Genomic DNA, 10,801 nt, shown 5'->3' with positions numbered 1-10,801 from the left:
TGTGATACTGCAGCCACTGAAGTCAATGGGCATTGCATTATTAACTAAAGGAGGAGCTGTGTTAGATCCCAAAACTGAAATCATGTCACTAGAATGCTAATTGCAAACACCCTCAATGACAAGACAGAGCGCAGTGTCCGTCAAGTACTTCAGTGAAGTGCTGCACTGTACGTGTTCTGCCCCAGCCAGCCGTTGCAGGATGAGCAGGAACGTTACCTGCTGTCAGCTCACAACAACATGCAGTCCGGCAAGTGAAATGCACCTCTTCTCCACGCCATTCTCACCAAGTCTTTGCTGAGACTGTCCTTTCCTCCGTGCCAGCCTCTTCCTTGTGAGTGTTTGCAAGAGCAGATGTGGCGGTCCCAGGCCAGCCTGAGGGAGCCTTTACTCTGTGTATTGGCACAGCCTCTGGTCCATGAGCAGCACTCACTGCATGTATGAACCCCAGTGGGTGAAGTCTATAGTCCAACATGAGTATTTCTGATTGCTCGGAGATCAATCCTCTCTGTCCCTTGGCAAAATACATTCAGCCTTATGATAGCCACAGGAGCAGAAAACTTTTCCTGGTAGTTGTTCCCATAATATGTCTCAGAGCTCAGCCAGGTGCTACACTGATCACTCTGCTGATGAGCTGGGAGCAGTCAAGCAGGGGAAGTCAAGGGCTCAGCTTCTCAGAACAGACCTTCAGCATCGCGAAGGTCTGAGCCCTCTGCTCTTTCCAGCAAGTCCATAACTAAGCAACACTGGAGCATATGGTTTTCTTACTGTTTCCACTGATATTTAAGGCTTAATCATTCCCTGCCATGGCACCAGGTTAGGTCATTTCCCCCCTGTCATACTTGCATAAACTAAGAGATACCAAGTGTCGTCAGGCACTTCCCAGTATCAGCGGGTGGGGCATGATCTCCACAAATACATCCACTGGTCTGAGCTGTAAAGGGGCCAGTTAACTATGAAGTAGACAGCTGGGGAGGAAACCCAGGGAGCCATGGAGAGAAAACAGCTCCTGAAGCACCCATAGTTCCTTTCCTGAGACACCCCATGCAATGGGTCTGTCCTGTGCCAGCCTTCCCCCCCCCCGCCCCCCCAAGAACCTTGTAGCACAACTCAGCCCTAAGGGCAGTGCTCATACCTGTGTTTGAAAATAGTCTTAGCTAACAAACTGCGCTCAGGCGAGGAATGAGGCAGCTCTTACAATGTACTCTTCCGTAGGGCTGAATACCGAGTTTGGGGTAACCAGCTGCTTGGTCTCACACAATCTCAATAGGCTGCAGTGGGGAAGCATGAAAACTTTTGAAAAAAAAGGATCTGTAATTTTTCTTGCATCTTTTCCCTTCAGAATTTGCTGAAAGAATTGTCTCTCTGGAGTCTCCTCATTTTAAAAACACATTGTTTTCTTACAAACAAGTATTTCAATTGTGATAATTCTGAGCTGAGGGCAGAGATCAGAGATCCTGTTCAGGTGCCATGGGTTACAAGCAGTAAGTTATTTGTGCTTCCCACCTTATCAAGCAGTTTTATGAGTAATTCTAGTGAATATCTGGTTTGCCATGGCTTTGACTGACTGCTTATCTAACTGAATCATACTCAGACTTCCTGCCATCTCTGAATATGTCTATTTTGGTGATAAAATGCAAGTGACTATATTTACTTGCAGAAAATGTAGGTCAGGGTAAAAATTGTTAGGTGGACATTAGAAGCTGAGAGATGGAGAGGACCTGTTGGTTTCTTTTCTTGCCATTATCCAGCTTTTTTAACACTTCCAAATATTCTGTCTGGCTGCAAGCATTTTTAATTTACCTTTACAATATCATTATGAGTTTGTTATTTATTTTCATCTATTCATTGCAGAACCATGAACACCTGAGAAGAATGAGAACTAAAGATGCATCCTGAGCTTAATGACTACTCCTGCTGGGAGTAGTCTATACAGGAAATCTGTACATTATTGCTTGTTCATATGTAAAAATGATGGAGGATCATGCTGATGGTAAACTAAACCTCAGAAGTATAAGCAGCTATATAATAGACCACTATAGAAAGACCTACCATAGGGAAACTCTCTTTAACTCCAGGGCATGGCTGTTTATCTTCTGTGCTAAACTTTGAAGGTTTCTGTTCCTTGCATAGAAACACTTCTCATTTCACTGCAGACATTTGCATTGTCTATATGTGCTTTAAAACCCTTTTGAAATGTGCATGTTTATATTTGCTGCTCTTTTTGCATCATGCTAGGCTCCCAGTGCCTGCAGCAGTCTGTGGTAGTGGGCTCCTCAAGTTAATGATGAATTAACCAGGGTGTCTGCCCTTTTACAGGCAGGCTCTACCTGAATTCTTCTGCCCCAACAGCCCTATCTCCCTGGCAGCACCTCTGTAAGTTTATGACAAAGTCATGGGTCAGCTGAACTTCAACAGCATCCTATGCCTTGCAAGTGAGTTGTTAAGAAGTCATAAACCAGCAGGTAGATAACCCTTCTGGGGACAGCAAATGAAACGTGAATTACAGTTCGGTTCCAAGTCCTTTCTTCCAAAATGGACCAAAGGTTTTGAAACAAGAAAAAAGCCACTCCTGAAACTGTTTATATCAGAGGTCTTTCCAGCTTTCAGCAAGCTCTGAGGGAAAAAGGCATGCCTTTATACCAGAACTGTCCCTCCCAGAGAGTTGCCAGGGATGCTTCCCCCACCATATCTGACCTCAGCTGTTCTTTGACCATGCCCCAAAGGCAAACCTGCTCTGGCAGACTCCAGAGAGCAGATTGTCTGATCTCATGATCTGATTTCCTCCCGAGGAACAATTTTTCCCAGAAAGTGCGACTTAAAGAAGCCCAGTGACCTCTGTTCTGATGGGAGCATGGTGGCTGATTTCCTCTAGTTTTGCTGTTGCTGCTGTAGATGTCCTCCTGGAAATTTTAAAAAGTTTCTGGATGGTTTTCTAGCTTCTGTTGGCTAATTGCTGAAGAAGTGAGATTTGGTTGTCTTGGTGTTTGGAGCCCTAAAGAGACAGCAATCTAATGAGAACAGCTGGTACCAGTTATATTGCTCTTTATTAGTTGTTATAATTCTGTTCTCCCCACTTAGTGGGCAGAATGGTGAGAAACGAGTCACCTGCATCCAATGGATCTTTTTGTTTAGTTCATGTTCAATGACGGGGTCCTTCAACTAACCAAACGCTAGTTTGGAAATCAGTTATTTGGAAAGGGATATATAACATATTGTCTAATGCACCACATTTCTTACTTTGTAGCATCTGCCTACAGCCAGCCTTGAGCATTTTGCACTGTAGTAAATGTGCCACCCCATAAATAAAATTGTAGTGGATGCAAAAGGAATAAAGATGCATGAGCTTTGCCATAGTACTGAGGGGAATATCAACAGGGCAGTAAAGAGTCAAGATATTAATTTCTCTTGTACTTCCCTGACACTGATTCACACATGCATACGCACACAAGAAAATCATCTCTGTGACTTCTGCTTGGCAATGATAATATGGTAGTGTCGTGGTTTAGCCCCAGCCAGCAACTAAGCACCACGCAGCCGCTCGCTCACTCCCCCTACCCCGATGGGATGGGGGAAAGAATCAGAAGAGTAAGAGTGAGAAACACTCCTGGGTTGAGATAAGAACAGTTTAATAATTGAAATAAAGACAGTAATGATAATAATAACAATATAATAATGCTGATAATAATAATAACATACAAAGCAAGTGATGCACAATGCAATTGCTCACCACCCGCCGACCGATACCCAGACAGTTCCTGAGCAGCGATCGCTGCTCCCCGGCCAACCCCCTCCCAGTTTATATACTGAGCATGACGTCATATGGTATGGAATAGCCCTTTGGTCAGTTTGGATCAACTATTCTGGCTGTGCCTCCTCCCATTTTCTTGTGCACCTGGCAGAGCATGGGAAGCTGAAAAGTCCTTGACTAGTATAAGCAGCACTTAGCAACAACTAAAACATCAGTGTGTTATCAGCATTCTTCTCATCCTAAATCCAAAACACAGCACTATGCCTGCTACTAGGAAGAAAATTAACTCTATCCCAGCTGAAACCAGGACAGGTAGTAATTGACTTTTCACTATTCTGTAGTTATGAGAACAAAAATGAACATACTTCAAGAAGCAAGGTTATCATCAGTCATAGCTCCATCAGAAATTCTTCCAGGTATTTTCTACCTTAATTCAGCTCTGGAGCCTAATTCTCTTCAATTGATGTGAAATGAATGTGTATCATTCACACCAAGTTCCTTGAAACCTACTATTTCTGTTTTCCTTTTTCATAAAACGGACAAGCAAGTCTACTTTAAAGAAAATTACTCCTTGGCAACACTGACCCAAGAGGTCTGCAAGTCTGCATAGCAAGCAGTCTTGACAGCTTGATTATTTGTTATAAGAACAGGTCTGAAACATTTAATCCATAGAGCGTGTTATGATTTCAGCTGAGAAATTTCATCTTCAATATTACTGAGGACTGAACTAAAGTGAGAGGTGGGCAACTGCAAGTCACTCGTTAGTATCCACACCATGGTTCAATCCTTGTTAGAGGAGAATAACAAATGTAAAAGGGTTCATTTTTCCCATCACATGGGAAAAAGTCTGCTCAGAAGCATGCAAAAATAATGTTCATTAACGTTGAGGAAGATACAGATGCTGCGTGAGAAAATGATATAGCGATGATCATTGATTCTGGCAGAAGACTTCAGGAGCTCTCTTTGAAGTCTGACAACAGGAATCTGTGCCCAGATTTGCCAGGCTTTAATCTGTGACAATTAAATTTGGGGATAATGAAGGAAGATGGTGCTATCTTTACTCTTGGTTGAATTAATGATTTCTGAGTTGTGGGGAATGCTCACCTCTCTGGCTGGTTGTTACAGAACTTCTCTTCCATCGAACTCTGATTGTAAGCCTGGATCTAAAGCCCTTGGAAGCACTTATAATTCTTCTTTCCTGTGGCTCCATTGTTATTTCTAGGGACCACCAAGTGCATACTTTGTTAATGCTATGGGGGTGTATATTAATGTAGCTCATCCAAGGACGCATGGAAGACACGCAAGCACCAGTCATCCCTGAACAGGGAAGAGGACCTTTCAGGGCAGGAGGTGCAGCCAGACATGGAGGGGGCAGCTTTTGCTGGTGGGGAGGGTGCTGATGGTGGCATGCAAGTGGAACGATTTCACCTCTCTTCATACCTGCGCTGCCTCCCTCCTTTCTCTGCCACATTGCCACACACTGAGTCTCACTTCTGCCTAAAGATACCCATGGTCAGTGCCTGCACATCTACTGCATGCCTGCATTTCTCCCATGGCTGTACCAGGCTCATGTGACCTGTTATAAAACCATGTTATTGTCTGGCTTAAAAATGACATAGTTTAAAAATGCCCCAGAGCAGCTCAAAATTATTCTTCTGGACAAATCTTCAAATAAGATTTACAACACTCATATTTAAAAATCATGCAGTTTAATAAAAAGAAATGACTATTTTCTTCAGCTGCAGCTGAATAACTTATTGCCAGAGGTAGAATAATAATAATAATTTGGAGATTATTAGTATTTTTCCTCAATTTTTTACTTAGAACATTTCACCGTAAACCAAGGCCTCCCCTAAGCCCCTCAGGCAATACTTATCATTACAGTCAGTATTTAGAACGTATGATATGACAGTTAATATTTATATTAATGGTACAGTAAAGAATATACTGCATTGTTCCCTGATTGACCAAGCCATCTCTATCTAAAAGAGAACAGATCCTCAAAATTCCTGGAGAGAAGGTGAATTTTCCAACAGTCAGGCATTTTGTTTCCAAAAGCCCATTTTACTTCAGCTACAAGGAAAAATACACTTTTTTTCATAAATTCTTCGAACTATGGAAGGAACCCAATGTGTTCCTCCCTGAATACAGAATGACAAGGCACATAAACATGGAAAAGAAGGAGTTGCATTACCTCAAGATGAATTGCTACCGGGGGAGGGAGACACACACCATTGCAGCTTTTTAAGCTCCAAATTTGGAAATGCATTAAACTTTATTAAGCATCCCACATATTTTATACGTTTCACTCCAGTCGTACCCTGTCTAGGCAGGATACATCTGTTGTAACTCAGGCATCTGAAAGTCAAACACCTAAGTTTGACTTAGTCACCCAAACTCCCTTTATAGTCAAAGGACAGAGGCAGGCACCTGCAGTGGGCACTTCATCTCGTCCTCACGTTGGGCTCTAACACAAGGTCAGACCAGCTGCCCTGGGGGAGTGCCAGTGTTGTGCCACTGATTATAAAAAGAGCCCCGAGTGACTAGTTCTGTCTTAGATCTTTCAGACATCCCGAGTTAAGCGTGACAACTCTGTGCTTAAACAGAAACATCTCTCTAATACTGTTGATGGCAGAAGACTCGCTCCCATTTACAGAGTAGAAGGTTTCAGGCTGGTTCCTGTAAAAAAGATGATATGTGATAGGCACCAGATGTATATGAGTGACTTCTCTTGCCAAATCTATTGTATGATATTTGCCTGGGTCTCTGTGAGGCTTCAAAGGGACTAACGGGTGCCAAACTTCTTGAGGTCTGATTAGCAATGCAGAGCCTTTATGAGGATGTTGCAGATTTGCTCTGAGAAGAAAGCACGGCAAAACTACTCTCTTCACCATGTTAATTAGTTAAGGCTATCTGGCAAGGGGGGCTGCCTGCCTTTTTATTTTCAGCCCAGTTCCAACAAGAAGCCAAGACAAAAAGGAGGCAGAGAGTTATCCTGAAAAAGCAGTTGTCATGGTGTAGGCAGGCATTTCAAGTACACACATTTGAGTCGCGTAACAGTTTTGAATTTGTTGGGCTTTGCATTGTAGCTGAAGTTGTACGTGCTATGTTACAGTGCTTCCACTGATATTTGCCTTGTGCCCTAACAGAAAATGAGAACTACTGTCTTTGGCAACATGAAAGATAAATGTTGCAACATTTTTTCCCACCTAATTTAATAGAACTATTCAATTATTTAACAAGTTATTCTATTTTTCAATCCTACTGCATTCTTCTGTTTTGGACTCAGCCTTTGTGTTTTTGGCTGTCTCTTGGCTGCTTGATAGCACGAGACAGCCACCTGAATTCCACCTCAAGAAAAGCCTTTGCTGTTCTCTTCTCAACTGAGACACTTTGTGTATTCTTGTCACCCTTCCCCAGCACTGGCAGAGCCTAGTGAGAGAATCAAATGCCGCGTTGTGCCATAGTCATCCCAGCTTAACACGGAGAAACCTGTCAGTATCCCAACAAGATTAGCTACTGTTTGTGTCTGATCTCAGGCAAGAGCCTGGAGTGAGCTGCATGCAGTTATCTGGTTAGGAGGTTTGTGTTGTGTGCTCCTGGTACAGTGCTATAGGCTATAAGGGCCAGAAAAATGCCAAGTGGCCAGCCAGGGAGGGGCACTCAGCTGAAGCAAAGTTGTTCACTAGCCAGTTAAATGCAGGAGGTGATTCTCAGCCAACAGAGATGCATTTCCATATCTAAGAAGAGAAAAAGCTGTTATTTTACTTAAGACAGTGACCAGAATGCCTCTTGGTAAAGGCAGGAATAGTGTGAGCTTCAGGATGACAGATGAAACCTCTCTGGACCCCTGGAAGAGCTCAAAGCGAAGCCTGATTGCAAAAGCTAATGTGATTGTGAAAGAGAGGTGAGCTGATTGTGAAGGAGAGTTGATCTGAGGTGAAGATGGGGAAGGCAGGCGCTTGGAGCTGCTGTCTGGTGGTGTTCCCCTGAAGAAACTCTGCCCCCTGAGCGAGATCCCTCGGAGGCCTCCCAACAGATGCACCCGATGGTGCCATGCGCAATGCCTGGATCCCCAACTGACCTTGATGGGTCTTCTGGTTGAGGGACATCTACCCAATACAGCCACGTACCTTCCTATTTCATTTCATCCATCTATATACTTCTGCAACTGTGTTGCCTGGTTTGGATGCTATGAATAAATGACTGAATTTGCCTTTTAGCTTAACCTGGTTTGAGTTAAGTGTGATTTCAGGTAACTGGACTGCATAACAACAAGTCAGTCTTTCCTCAAGGATATAGTGAATCTGTGAATGAGGGCCTGGTTTGGATGACAGGTCACTCCTGCTATCTTTTTCTCTACCATCTCAAATGATGAGTGCCCGTGTGGGGTATCGGTTCAGACTGCGGCAGAGAACCATGTTGTAATCAATATGATGTTCTAGGATGGAATTTCAGTCTTCTTCTTTTGACTTTTTTATAAACTTAGGAAATTAAAAGCACACACCTGCACATGCTGTACAGAAAGGATATTAGTAAGGTTCTGCATCAAGCAACAAAAAGTTAGTACCAGAATTAAGGTCCCTTGCACAAATTTAATTTGGACTTTTTGTGAGTATGTGTGGCAATGAAGTTTTTAGTTAAGTGATCAACCACTGTTTGTTTTCCCAGGGCCCTGCTTTGTTCAGCACACATTTAACCCACTCCAGGGACAAGTCAGTGGGTACAGGACATCACCAACCCTCTCCTTTGTTGTAGGGTGTATGATGACGAATGCTGTCCGTGAGACAGCCACATACTGCCTGGGACAGCGATTCTGTCCCTACCTCCTCAGAGAGCCTGCTGAAAGCCAGAGAAGTCGAACAAGTACCCTCTGGGTGGTCACTGAGTCCCTGACTTAGGACTTTGAGGTCTCACCTACAGGAACACTGAGCACTAGCAGTGTCTGGTGGCACCAAAGTCATGGGGCTGTGCTAAAGAAACTGAGCCCCCCAGTTAGTTGCTTGCCACTGTAATCTCTCTGTGTGTTTAAAGTATATCTCGTGTCTGTGATCACTTCACTAGGATACTGTGCATATTAACTTACTAGTGCCAGAGATACTAGATGAAGATCATCACAGAGTATCACAAACAAATTAACATTCCAAACTTCAAAACAGGGTTTGAAAAAATTTGACTAAATAAGAAAAGGAGCTACCCACCAAACAAGAAGAACATAAGGGTTCAGAATAGCATCTGGTTAACTGAGCAAATTGTGTCTGCTCACATACCTTGTGATCTATGGGGAAAAAACCAGAAAAGGTACATGAATATTTATAACACTGTATCATATTTGGTATAGCCCAATGACTCTTGGTACACAACTTTGTCATACCACTTTTAAAGGAGACATACTGAGATTGATCAGGCATTATCTAATTTTTGACTGCTTGATTTTGCAAAGCCGATAATGGTGATATAACATAATTTAGGTTGTGTAAAAAGTGCATGTTATCTATACCCACACCTACAATGTATGTACACCACACATGGATATATACCACACAAACACACACATACATGTACATACACTTTTGGGTGCCAAATTCAATGTCAAGAAAGGTTTAGTCCCTCTCCCAGAACTTTATAGTTTGCATAAGATATAGTCGGCTCTGTACATACACGTAACTGACCAAAGATAAGATCCCTTCAAATCTCTCTGTTGCCTCAAGATGTATACAGTATATTTTATTGGTTTATCACTGATAGAAATACACCATGAAGACGCCTTTCAGGACCTCTTCATACTACCTAATAATTCATGAAAACACAACTTCATTTTACTGCTGATTCTGAGACAGTTACCTACAAATTTAAGACCAGATCTTCAGTGGATGTAAATCAGCATAGTCACCATGGAGGTCAACAGAGCAGAAACAGCTTGTGAATTTATGACAGGAATAATTGGACAACTCAGGTTGGAAAGGACCCCAGGAGGTCTGCAGTCCTACCTCTTGATCAAAGCAGGGCCAGCTCTGAGGTCAGACCAGGCTGCTCAGGTCTTTGTTTTGAAAACCTCCAAGCAAGGAGACAGCACAGCCTCTTGGAGCAACCAGCTCCACTGCCTGGCTGTCCTCATGGGCAAAATTTTCTCCTTATATCCAAACTGAACCTCTCTTTTTTCAACTTATGCCCACTGTTTCTCACCCTCCTGCCGTGCAGTGCTCTGAAAAGCCTGGCTCTGTCTTATTGACAGCCCCTCCTAGATGCTGGCAGGCTCTCAGGTCCTCTCGACGTTGTCTTTCCTGAAGACTGAGCAAGTCCAGCTCCCCCCTGCTCCTCCTGCTTCACGTACTGATGTCCAGGCATTGCATCTCCCTCTGCTTCATCCCCCAAAGATGAGCAAAAACACCTTGTGCCCCCCGGACGTGGAGAGCTTATCCCCCCGCACATCCCACTGGTGTCAGGGGCTTTTGAGAGGTGGATCTTGCGGCATCCACTGGGTGAATCTGGTTCCTACACTTGTGCTTACAATTCTCTACAGGCATTAGAAGTTTTGGGTTTTTATGATAATGCTGTCTTTGTCTCCCCTTCATTTGAGAGTGAGAGAGATTGGCTGGATTGTGTTATCTCTCATCCTCAGCTAGGTGCACTGTGCTGCGGTGTCATTTTTCAAGCAAAGCCGAAAGACTTGCTCTATCTGGGCGATTTTGATTTCTTACTTTACCCATTCCCGTCTCCCTCCTCCCTGCAACAAGATGAAAACATCAATATCTGTTTTGGGCTCCCAAGGTATGACACAATGTCAATGGAATTTGTTTTTAATCTGGGTGACTAACAGTTATCTGACAATTCAAGTAATATTTCTCCACATCCACCCGTCAAACTCCAGCAAACTTACAGGGGGAGACAACATCAGATTTAGCAGCTGAGCAAGCCCGTTAACACCCTGGGGTTGCAACTTCAACTCCCTGCGATACAATTTTCCCCTACCCTGTCCTGAGCTGCCCTTTTCATTTTTTATTTATGTAAAATTATAACTCTTGCGTTTCAAAGTCATCCTCTTTTATTTCT

Source organism: Pelecanus crispus, chromosome 1 (genome assembly GCF_030463565.1).
Source record: "Pelecanus crispus isolate bPelCri1 chromosome 1, bPelCri1.pri, whole genome shotgun sequence".
NCBI lineage: Eukaryota > Metazoa > Chordata > Aves > Pelecaniformes > Pelecanidae > Pelecanus > Pelecanus crispus.
This window is presented reverse-complemented; position numbering follows the sequence as displayed.